This window comes from Orcinus orca, chromosome 1, assembly GCF_937001465.1.
Source record: "Orcinus orca chromosome 1, mOrcOrc1.1, whole genome shotgun sequence".
NCBI classification, from domain to species: domain Eukaryota; kingdom Metazoa; phylum Chordata; class Mammalia; order Artiodactyla; family Delphinidae; genus Orcinus; species Orcinus orca.
Window position 1 is genome coordinate 190,346,811 of NC_064559.1, and position 12,724 is coordinate 190,359,534.

The 12,724-nt window shown below is 40.7% G+C and overlaps 1 protein-coding gene and 1 pseudogene across 2 annotated transcripts in view; one reads left to right on the forward strand and one right to left on the reverse strand.

Moving 5' to 3' along the window:
* The window catches only part of YTHDF2 (YTH N6-methyladenosine RNA binding protein F2), a 31,889-nt gene that overhangs the window by 10,294 nt on the left and 8,871 nt on the right, over nt 1–12,724 (reverse strand). The gene's annotated exons all lie outside the window — the stretch shown is intronic.
* Nucleotides 10,045–10,992, forward strand: LOC101283811 (60S ribosomal protein L6-like; annotated as a pseudogene).

Sequence of the window (12,724 nt, forward strand, 5' to 3'; positions counted from 1 at the left end):
AATACTATGCTAACAAGGAAACAGAATCTAGGATTCATGCTTATTAATAATATCTACCTAATGTATATATACACCTAAACTTTTTAAAAGGCCCATCATACGTAATATACTTAATAGAATAACAGAATCCCTTCCCACATCCCAAAAAACTAATTACCTTTAAAAATCAGTTAACGGGCTTCCCTGGTGGCACAGTGGTTAAAAATCTGCCTGCCATGGGCTTCCCTGGTGGCGCAGTGGTTGAGATTCCACCTACCGATGCAGGGAACACAGGTTCGAGCCCTGGTCTGGGAAGATCCCACATGCTGTGGAGCAACTAAGCCCACGTGCCACAACTACTGAGCCTGCACTCTAAAGCCCGCGAGCCACAACTACTGAGCCCACATGTCACAACTACTGAAGCCCACACGCCTAGAGCCCGTGCTCCGCAACAAGGGAAGCCACTGCAATGAGAGGCCCATGCACCGCAATGAAGAGTAGCCCCCACTCGCCACAACTAGAGAAAACCCGCACACAGCAACAGAGACCCAACGCAGCCAAAAATAAATAAAATAAAATATATAAATTTAAAAAAAACAACTCGGTTAACATCTTCAGGCAACTTCAGGATGGTTAGTAGCCACTAAATCTTAATTATCTAACAACTCTAAACAATTAATGTGCTCACAAAAGGATACAATAAAATAATGTAAAACTTAAAACATTAAAGCCTCTTAGAAGTAGCCATAATGCCTCTGAGGAGTAGATTATAACAAGTAACACGGAGGATATTCAGCCAAAGACATCTGCACCTTTTAATGAACAAACAGTACAAGCAATTCACTAGAGGCTCATAATATTGATAGCTGATGAAAAACACTACTCAAAAGACCCTTTCAGCCTTAAGGTACGCCACAGTATAAAAAGGTACAGCCAGGGCTTCCCTGGTGGCGCAGTGGTTGAGAGTCCGCCTGCCGATGCAGGGGACACGGGTTTGTGCTCAGGTCCGGGTAGATCCCACATGCCGCGGAGCGGCTGGGCCCGTGAGCCATGGCCGCTGAGCCTGCGCGTCCGGAGCCTGTGCTCCGCAACGGGAGAGGCCACAACAGTGAGAGGCCCGCATACCGGGAAAAAAAAAAAAAAAAAAAAAGGTACAGCCAGACTTATCAAACACATTGTGAATTCTAACATTGCTTCTAAAGATGAAGTCTTTTCTGACCCAGAAATATGGCAGTTTCATATGGTTCTGATTAATATTTAATAAAAATGAACTCAACATCTCAAAAAAAAAAAGATGAAGTCTTGAGACTAGCAGGCAGAGACTGGAAGGAAGACTACAGAGCAAAGGAAGAAACTTACAGGAAAAATAAGCATGAGGAATTTGAGGTGGGGGACATACAAAACACTACCTAATGACATTTATAATTTAAATACAAGAGAATCACCTACAGGGCTGATAAAATGCAGATTCCAAAGCCTCAACTCCAAAGGTGCCCACTCAGTAGGTGAGGAAACACAAGAATCTGCATGTAAGTAACTCTCAGATGGTAACCTGTACAAACTGGGAAACTTCTCTTCAACTGCTTCTAATCCTTTTAAGAACTACCTAGGGAGCTTACTAAATAAAATTTCAGTTTAGTAAATCTAGGGGTAAACCTAGTTATCAGTATTTTTGTCAATACTTTCCAGGTGACGCAAAGTTTGCTTTAACTTGTTACCATTTTTTTTGGAATTTATACTCTGAAGCTCTCACACCATGTCCACCCTGCTCCCCTCCCCGGGGACCCCTTTGCAGGCTTACGGACTGCAAGTACGGTAACATTTGTCATAAATGATTTTGAATTACCCAAGAACTTGTCTAGGGCTCTAGTTCTGCCACTAAAATGAGGTCTTGCAGTCTGTGTACAAAAAGAGTTAGGTAGCCTAAAACCTTCCCATTCGATTTTATAACCTTAACCTTCCAGAGTAATTATTCAGAACCATTTGTGTTCTCCCTTACTCTTGCTGCCTGTCATTAGCAGCAACTCTCTCACAAGGTTAGGTAGAGTAGATCCAATCTGCTCCCTTTTGATGCTTGTGATGAGGGAGTTTTAAACCTAAGTGCTTAAATGAAGGTTTAAGTTTCAACCAATTATGCTCTCCTCATATAGCCAACGAAGAGTTGACTGACTACAAGCATTAGTAGATAATAGAACACTGCAGTTAGTTATTTTAAATGATAAATGTGAAGATGCAGCAAGGCCTAAGAACAGAAAAGCTTTGGGGCAAAACGAATTCCAGCTCTTCTACAACCTAGCTAGTGATCTTAACAAAATTACTCCTTTCTGAATCTCAGTTCCCTAACTGTAAAATGAAGATAATCTTGGGGACTCCCTGGCGGTCCCGTGGTTAGGACTTGGCAGCTTCCACTGCAGGGGGCCCCGAGTTTGTCAGGGAACTAAGATCCCGCGAGCCAAGCAGCGGGGCCAAAAAAAAAGAAGAAAAAAGAAAATAATCTTATTCTACAGGATTGTTACAAGGGATCAGAGATAAGATATGGAAAGTGCCTTATGTATAAATGCAAAAAATGGCTAAATATGGGTAAATACCTGAAGTATTAAGGGGGAAAAGCAGGATAAAATACTACACAGAATATGATTATAATTGTATAAACCACTAACTTGTGTCGGAAAATAAGCCAAAATGATGACTGGTTTTGTCAGGGTAGAGGAACTATGAGTGAGTTTTCTTTTACTGTCTACACATTTTATGATTTGGTTATTACAATGAAAACCAAATGCACACGGAAAATTTGCAAAATGCTAATATAAAATTTGCACATTGCAAATTTTTTTAACATGCAAACAGTTTAAAAGCTCTATATGCTATCTATACCCTGATTGCGCAAAAGGTCCACATGAAGTCAAAAGCTTACACGTAAGTCTACCTTTTCTAAATGGCTTCACATATTACACAAGTGATCTGTCCAAATTTTTAGCTTTGACACATGTAGCAGAGTATTAAATACCTCATAAGAACCACCAGGTATTACAACAGCAGTAAATGCAAATGAGTTGGAAAGAGCAACTGCCTGCCTCTTCCCGCTCCCCACATACCCAACAGCTTAAACTTGAAGCCATTTTCTTCCTTCATCTTTCTTTCCACAATCTTTTCCTATATACATCCTTCTAGACCCAACTCAAAGCCAGTCTTCCATAAAAATGACTCAACTCTGGTCTTGCTATTCTTTTCTTCTGTACTTGGTCTCATCCTGTAAAATGAGCACTTTTTTTTTTTGTGGTACGCTGGCCTCTCACTGTTGCGGCCTCTCCCGTTGCAGAGCACAGGCTCTGGACGTGCAGGCTCAGCGGCCATGGCTCACGGGCCCAGCCGCTCCGCGGCATGTGGGATCTTCCCGGACCGGGGCACGAACCCATGTCCCCTGCATCGGCAGGTGGACTCTCAACCACTGCGCCACCAGGGAAGCCCAAAATGAGCATTTTAATATCCACTATACTATACTGTTTCACTTATATTTCCTCCCTATGGCTAACTGGAGTTAAATCAGTTCAATTAGGAATTGCTTATTCAGCAAGGGATGAAAAGCATTAGGGCACACTATTGAGCTAGTTGTTAGTCTATACTGTCTAGTTGTTATAACTAGAAAAATTTTCTTTGGAGGTGGTGGCAGCAGGATGCAAATTTAAATTGAATTACCTGTTTCTGTGGAGAAAGGCAGAAAGGATGATCTGAGCCTACCACACTCTTCTTCCTCAATTGCAGACTTGCAGATTTCAATGGTGAAGAAAGAGATCTTTTGTTTTCCCTAATTCAGGGAACAGAGCTTTTCCTCCTCTACATGAAACTCCTATATAGTGCAGGTGTCAGTCCTTTATCATACAGTTCCTTAAACTAAGGCAGTCAAAGCCAATGCTGTAGCATCGCCAGCTGCTGTGAGATGTTTTTCTAATCCTTCCCTTCCTCCAAGACTAAATAACCAATACACCTAAATGAGATGCTGAAGCTGCAGATTCCTTGCATTTCTTCAATTTCAAAATAGATTCCCCCACCCCCAACTCCACCTCCATGCACCATTATTCCATTTTTTGAAAAATTCCTGTCATCCAGTGGATTCCAAATTATGCTTCATAGAGGAGATGCTTCGAAGATCACCCAGGGAAAAAAAGAGAGCTGAGCGTGTGAAATTAGCCATTCATGGGGCTCTGAGTAAGGTTTTGTTTGGAGGAGAAAAAACAATTCCACTTTTTAAAAGTTTGAAAACTGTCATAGGACTAATCTTTACTTCTGGCAGGTAAGCAGAACGGTTCACATCTGAGTAATTCTTGATTTAAACTATTCAGAGTAAATACTAAATGATTCTAGAATCGCTAACTACCCCTTGTCCCAAAATGTTTAAGTCTGGAAAAACAGCAGTCCCCTCTGGATCAATCTTTAGCCATAGCAAAAACAGAATACTGACATTTTTAATACCCAACTGCATTTCAGACATTGTTATATGGTCTAATTCAACAAAACAGCCCGTACTAACTAAACAGAAGCTGGTCTTACTTCATTAAATCCCTGAAAGACTTGGAACAAACAGCTTAGAAAACTTCACAGGTTGTGAAGGGCTGGAGCACTATAGAAACAACAAATGCACAGTCTGTTGAATGATGTATGGAGACCACAACCTTCAAACCCCTAACAAAGCACTCTCATGTTACTTTTATTCAGATAGTTGTTGGCATTTGCAGTCATCTGCGACCTCTCTACAGTCTCTGAATAAGTTGATTATACCCCACTGCTTGAAATTCTACTCAAGATATAGCCCTTTCCTTGTTCTCTTTCTAAAGCTCCAAGTACTCCCTCTCAAACCCTTTCACTTGGTCCCTCTTTAATCCATCCCTTAAATTGTGTTATTGCAGGGGGTTCTTTCTTTGGCCCTCTTCTCTCAATGCATGTTGGCTCTGGAACCGCACTGAAGTAGAACATCAGCTCTGCTTTCTTAGTTTGGGCAACTGTGCAAAAAGAATATACTCTTTTCTGTGCTTCAGTGCCTTCATCTGTAAAACTGAAATAGCTGTACATACCTCACAATGATAGAATTAAATGAAAACGTACATAAAAAAATGTATTCAGGGACTTCCCTGGTAGCGCAGTGGTTAAGAATCCACCTGCCAATGCAGGGAACATGAGTTCGATCCCTGTCCCGGGAAGATCCCACATGCCGCAGAGCAACTAAAGCCTGTGTGCCACAACTACTGAGCCCACGTGCCACAACTACTGAAGCCCGTGCGCCTAGAGCCCATGCTCCGCAACAAGAAAAGCCACCACAATGAGAAGCCCGCGCAGCACAACAAGGAGTAGCCCCCGCTCACCACAACTAGAGAAAGCTCACATGCAGCAATGCAGACCCAATGCAGCCAAAAACAAATATTTATTTTTTAAAAAATGTATTCAGGACAGGTGCATATTAGACACTACAGAATGAGCAATAATTTCAGCCATTATTTTTATTACCAATATTCTTGAAGAATCTTAAACTCATCCATGCCTTTACCTATACTGAGAGCTGGAAACTCCCAAATTTCTATCAACAGATCTCTCCTGAGCACCAGATCCTACTATCACCTTTCTGTCCTACAAGCACCCCAAATACTATTTCCAAAAGCCAACACATCTCCAAACCCTAACCTGCTGCTCATCCCACATTCTCTGTTTTTTTTTAAGTAACTAATCAGCAAATATTTCTACCACATTTTTCAACTGTAACTTCCCCATTCCCACTATCTTGATACAGGCTCTGTCTTTCTCCCAACTATTGTAAAAGACTCTCATTTGGTATTTGAGTCACCTACACCTCTCTCTCCTCATTTAATAGATGACTTCAGGTAAGTTGCTAACCTGAGTTTCCATTTTCCTACCTATAAATATGGGATACTGCCTCCGGGAGTTGGTGTGGGGATTAAAGTAAAACTATGAAAGTACCTAACGAAGTCAGTGCTCAGTAAGTATTTCATCCTTCCCATCCTCTAAACTGTCACTCTACACTGACTATCCTCCCTTACAATCTAAAAACATAAGTACAGGATAAAAATCCAAAGCCCTTCTTATACCAGGCCCAACCAACCTCTCCAGCTTTATCACTTATTCTTTCCATATTAAACTTCTCATTTCACAAGACCCAGTTTTCTATCTGGCAAACTCCACATATCACACAGTGGTCCATGGGCTTTGGGACTAGAGAGAGACTGGCTTTGGGTGGAGTTCCAACGTATTTTCATTTATTGATACTAATGACTTAAAGACAAAAGTGAAATAACAAAGACATATGTCAGAACTTCACTGGCTTGTCAATTTGAGCAACTTCCTTGCTAAACTGGATAATAATTTTCAAATTCTGGAAGACTAATTCTTCAAATTTTGTTTCATTCAAAATATGTCAGGGATAGAGACATGACACACTTAAGTTTAATCTGCATTAAGGGAATTCCCTGAGTGGTTAGAACTCCGCTCTTCCACTGGAGGGGGCACGGGCTCAATCCCTGGTCGGGGAACTAAGATCCCACATGCCTTGTGGTAAATCTATATTAATATTTTCTCCATCCCTTTAAGTCTAGACAATCAAGAAAAATCAAGTCCTGATTTGTATATAGCATTTGCCAATTTCCGTGGTGTCAATAACATGGCTGACCTCAAACTACCAGTGGAATACAGGAATACAGTGGGGCTGAGAAGACATGTGCAAAAGCACAACATTATATACTGATACAAACATAATAACTTTAAGAGTGATGAATTTAAATATTACAGTTTAATTGTAATCATAATGGTATTCTAAGTTTATGTAGTTTAACTGTAACATATTACTAACTGTAGTATACAACGTAATTCAATGTAAATAGAAAGGCATTTAAAACACCTTTTAATACAATGTATTTAATTTTTTTTTTTGCGGTACGGGGGCCTCTCACTGTTGTGGCTTCTCCCGTTGTGGAGCACAGGCTCCAGACGCACAGGCTCAGCGGCCATGGCTCACGGGCCCAGCCGCTCCGCGGCATGTGGGATCTTCCCGGACCGGGGCACGAACCCGTGCCCCCTGCATCGGCAGGCGGACTCTCAACCACTGCGCCACCAGGGAAGCCCGTATTTAATTTTTAAGTTTATGCAATTTGACTGTGCTTAACAACTAGCTTGCTAAAATTCTTGAAAGCTAAACAACTGGCTCACAATTAGCTAGCTCTAGCACATTATTGGACTTGGACATTGAATTACCAACTCCACCACTTGTTAGCTATGAGACCTTGTATAAATAACCTCTTTGAGCCTGCTTCCTCATCTAAAATATGAGAATGATACATTACATGAGATAGCTAAACTTTTATGTATACCATGTGCCAAGCACTGTGCTATATATCATTTAAGTGCTGATTACCCAATTACTCATTCTATTTGATATAGATCAAATGTTCTTTCCCCCATGAAGACTTTCTTAATTTCTCCAAATTTATCACTTCTCCAGAAAGCCAAAATATTTCTTCATCCCTCTATTACAGCTCTTATCTCATATTTTATCCATTTTGTTGTCCACCTAGCAACACTATCTGGTCCTAAGCCAAAGATGGTGCCTTGTTTATCTGTTCTATCCTAGCAATTAACACAAACATCTGGGGGCTTCCCTGGTGGTCCGCCTGCCAATGCAGGAGACATGGGTTCAAGCCCTGGTCCGGGAAGATCCCACATGCCATGGAGCAACTAAGGCCCATGGGCCACAACTACTAAGCCTGTGCTCTAGAGCCTGCGAGCCACAACTACTGAGCCCGTAGGCCACAACTACTGAAGCCCACATGCCTAGAGCACGGGCTCCCAGCAAGAGAAGCCACCACAATGAGAAGCCTTCGCACCACAATGAAGAGTGGTAGCCCCCGCTCGCCACAACCAGAGAAAAGTCCACGTGCAGCAAAGAAGACCCAATGCAGCCAAAAATAAAATTAAATTTAAAAAAACCACAAAACATTTGTTGAAAGATGGATACAAACAAAGGACATGCTTCAAAGAGATCCAAATTCAGTATCACCTATTCTCTTTTGGTCCTCCTTTAACAAGGCTACAGAAAGGCATTTTATCCACAAAGCAAGGAAGGTGGTGAGTAATACAAATAGAATTCCCTCAATCCTACTGGCAGAAAAACAAGTAAATTTATCTGCAAGACAGAAGACAACATAGACGGCCTTAGAATTTTACAAAACGTTCAGGTTTGCCATCCTGATTAAAACAGGATGCCCACTCACTAGCTCTGAAGAAGCAATTTAAAACAGTGGTGGAGTGGAGTAATGTTAAATGGAAAGAACAATACTGCATGGTCATTTATTTCCTAAAGATTTAATAGTAAGAAAACAATATATTTGGCTAAAGTGATGTTTCTTTCTTCTGATTTTTGTATCACTAAAACTTGGATATTTTAAATTTTTTTCTGAAGTTGAAAATGGAGCCAAGATGATTACCTCAAACATTTATAAACAAGGGACTAAATGCCCAAATTAAAGGGTTAGGAGGAAAAAGATGGCTGTAAGGAAAAAAAAAAACTTCCTTATATAAGAGAAATATTACTTATGCCAACACTATAGGAAAACTAGATTTTTTTTTTTAAAGGAAACATTTCTCAAGTAATCACTTCTATGTTCCTTTGCTAAGTCTTTATTACATTTTAGGTAATAATTTTTTTCATTAATACACAGTAAATATATTAATAACTACCCAAATACCTAATCTATACTACGATTCACTGAGAATCCACAAATCCTATCTGTCATCTACCTCCTTCTGTTCTCAAGTCCTTTCTTATGTTTTATATGTAATTAGTATTTAGGTCAGAAATTATAGAACACAAACAAAAATAAGGTCTTACTAAAAAGACCTGTTTTGTACCATCAATTCCTCTCCATGAACCTCAAATGTTATCTTGGGCCACCTAATCCTCTTTTACTCCTCGGTTTCTCTGATCTAAACTACCCCATGTGTGAATCTTCTCTACAACTTACCTAATAAAAGTTCTTTTAGTCTCTTCTTGAAACCCTCCTGTGACTAAGACTCCATTTTTAGAAAGTTCCCCCTTTACAAAAATCTCCCTCCCTATAACCTTTACCTATTGGTTCCAGTGCTGTCACTAGCATGAAAAATCATTTGATAACAGCTATCATATTCCCCCTTATAAATCATCTCTACTAAGCTAAACACTACGATGAGAAATAAGATAACATGTATAAAGCACAGTGCAGGAAGAAGTGAGCTATATATATATATATATATACAGTAATGATACCTATTATTACGAAGTACTGGTTCACCTTTACAAGTTTCCCATTGCCTTTCACTGAAGCTTACATCAAAGACCTCCGCCATCCTAACTCAAATTAGATCTTACTCCTCATTCTCTTAAACTCTAGTACTTTATTTTAAGCCAACTTTGTATCTCTCTCAGTAGATTCCTTCTATATCCAACTAACTGCATAAACATTTCATTTAACTCCCTTTTCCTAATCTAATCTCCAAACTTCCCTTCCTGGAAACGCATTCCACAAACTCCCATTAGACTTGTTCTTGAACTGTACAGGAATTCCTATTCCAACTTATTATTTCTACAGTGTTATTATCTATACAGATTTGGGCTGTTCTGAACCATGTTCACTCTTCTCAAAACACCTCTGGCTATCTTCTATACATCTTCCAAGGCTCAGCTCAGAGATCACTTCTTGCAGGATTCTTCTATGATCAATCAACCCACACCCCAAGCTGGGTTAGGCAATCTTCAAGCTTCCAAACTGGCACCTTGTGCATACCTTGAGAAAACACTTTTCATTTTGTATTGTTACTTGTCACTAATATAAGGCTCCCTGACAATACATTTGTGGTTTCTCTGTAGTGTCTAGCACACAGTAAAGTTGTTCCAAGAAAAGATAAATAGCTTCATCTCAATTCTTAAACACCGTAATAAATTTTCAGTATGTCCAAACACACTCCAAATCACCATTTTTAGGTCTTCTGCCTGAAAATCAGAATAATCCTAAAGGTAAAGAAATGCTGAGTTCTTTTTCCCATCTTGCAAGATGGCGGGTGAAAAGGCTGAGAAGCCAGATACTAAGGAGGAAAAACCTGAAGCCAAGAAGGCTGATGCTGGTGGCAAGGTTAAAAAGGTGAAGCAGGTTAAGAAGGGGAAGCCCCAATGCAGCCAAAACCCTGTCCTGGTCAGAGGAATTGGCAGATATTCCCGATCGGCTATGTATTCCAGAAAGGCCTTGTACTAGAGGAAGTATTCAGCAGCTAAATCCAAGGTTGAAAAGAAAAAGAAGGTGAAGGTTCTTGCTATTGTCACAAAACCAGCTGGTGGTGACAAGAATAGTGGTACCTGGGTGGTTACACTTCACAAAATGCCTAGGTATTATCCTACTGAAGATGTGCCTCGAAAGCTGTTGAGTCACGGCAAAAAACCCTTCAGTAAGCATGTGAGAAAACTGCACGCTAGCATCACTCCTGGGACCATTCTGATTATCCTCATTGGGCGCCACAGAGCCAAGAGGGTCATTTTCCTGAAGCAGCTGAGCAGTGGCTTGCTACTTGTGACTGGGCCTCTGTCCCTCAATCAAGTTCCTCTGTGGAGAACACACCAGAAATTTGTCATTGCCACTTCCACCAAAACTGATATCAGTGGTGTGAAAATCCCAGAACATCTCACTGATGCTTACTTCAAGAAGAAACTGCGTAAGCCCAGGCACCAGGAAGGTGAGATCTTCGACACAGAGAGAAATACGAGATTACAGAGCAGCGGAAGGTTGATCAAAAAGCTGTGGACTGACAAATTCTGCGAAGAATCAAAGCTGTTCCTCAAAACAAAAACAAACAAACAAAAAGCTGTTCCTCAACTCTAGGGTTACCTCCCCTCTGTGTTCGGTCTTACAAACGGAATTTATCCTCACAAAGTAGTGTTCTAAACTTCTTACAAAGAACCTAATTAAATAATTCAGTCCAAAAAAAAAATCCTGCTATTCTCACTTAATAGCAATGAAATTTTTAAAAATATACACCTTAAGCTGTTGTCACTATAGTAATATTTACTCTAGATCTGTCTCTCCTCAATCTCCCCTTAGCTTTCCAGTTATTCAGAAAAATCTTTACCCAAGTGCCTGATTGAGTCTAATGTTGGGCTAGACATTAAGAGAATTACACAGCCCTTAGTCTCCCCTACTAGACTATCTTATTTTTACCTAGAGTTAAAAAGCTAGAAAGATAAGACAAAACTAAACCAACTAGGGACTTCCCTGGTGGCACAGTGGATAGGACTCCGCACTCCTAATGCAGGGGGCCCGGGTTCAGGGAACTAGACCCACATGCATGCTGCAACTAAGAGTTCGCATGCCACAAATGAGGAGCCCACGTGTGGCAAACTAAGGAGCCCTGGAGCCACAACTAAGGAGCCTGCCTGCTGCAACTAAGACCGGGAACAACCAAATAAATAAATATTGTGTGTGTGGGGGGGGAACTAAACCAACATTTTATGAGGTTTCTTTAAAAAAAAAAAAAAATCACTATTGCAGGGAGTACCTCTCCCTTTATGCCCCACTATTCCAAAGTTGAGACAGAGAAAAAGATTAACTGACTGCCATCATCTTCTGAATAGCTGACAGTAATAACAACAACAAAAAAATTTTAAGAAAAAAGCTCATATGGCAATATATAGCACAGGCAAGACCTTCAAAAAGCATATATCCTGGGCTTCCCTGGTGGCGCAGTGGTTGAGAGTCCGCCTGCCAATGCAGGGGACACGGGTTCGTGCCCCGGTCCGGGAAGATCCCACATGCTGCACAGCGGCTGGGCCCGTGAGAAATGGCCGCTGAGCCTGCACGTCCGGACCCTGTGCTCTGCAACTGGAGAGGCTACAACAGTGAGAGGCCCGAGTACCGCAAAAAAAAAAAAAAAAAAAAAAAAAAAAGCATATATCCTTTGACACAGCACTTAAGGATAGGTATGAATCAATATTTATACCTTAGGATATTTACAACTGTTATTTTAGCTGGAAAAAAATTATAAAGAAGCTATTCAGTAACAGGGACTGGTAAATTACAATAAATTTTTGATAGAATACTATGAAGCCATCAAAAGTGATGTCACAGCTATATACACTAATATGCATAAGATAGATAACTAATAAGAACCTGCTGTATAAAAGAATAAATTAAATAAAATTTTTTTTAAAAAGTGATGTCACAGGGCTTCCCTGGTGGCTCAGCGGTTAAGAATCCACCTGCCAATGCAGGGGACACAGGTTTGAGCCCTGGTCTGGGAAGATCCCACATGCCGCGGAGCAACTAAGTCCGTGCACCACAACTACTGAGGCTGCGCTCTAGAGCCCGTGAGCCACAACTACTGAAGCCCACACACCTAGAGCCCATGCTCCTCAACAAGAGAAGCCACTGCAACGAGAAGCCTGCACACGGCAAGGAAGAGTAGCCCCCGCTCGCCACAACCAGAGAAAAGCCCGCGCGCAGCAACGCAGACCCAATGCAAACAAAAATAAAATAAATTTTTAAAAAGTGATGTCACAGAATAACAATTAGAGGAAAGTTCTAAATAAATGCAGAAAGCAGTTTACAAAATAGTATCTAAAGTATACAACGAAGTAAATGAAGTCACTAAAATTTGCTGGAAGTGTCAAGCCAGACAGATCCAAAATATCCAAGCCAGACAGATCTTGAAGGTTCCATGGTATTGA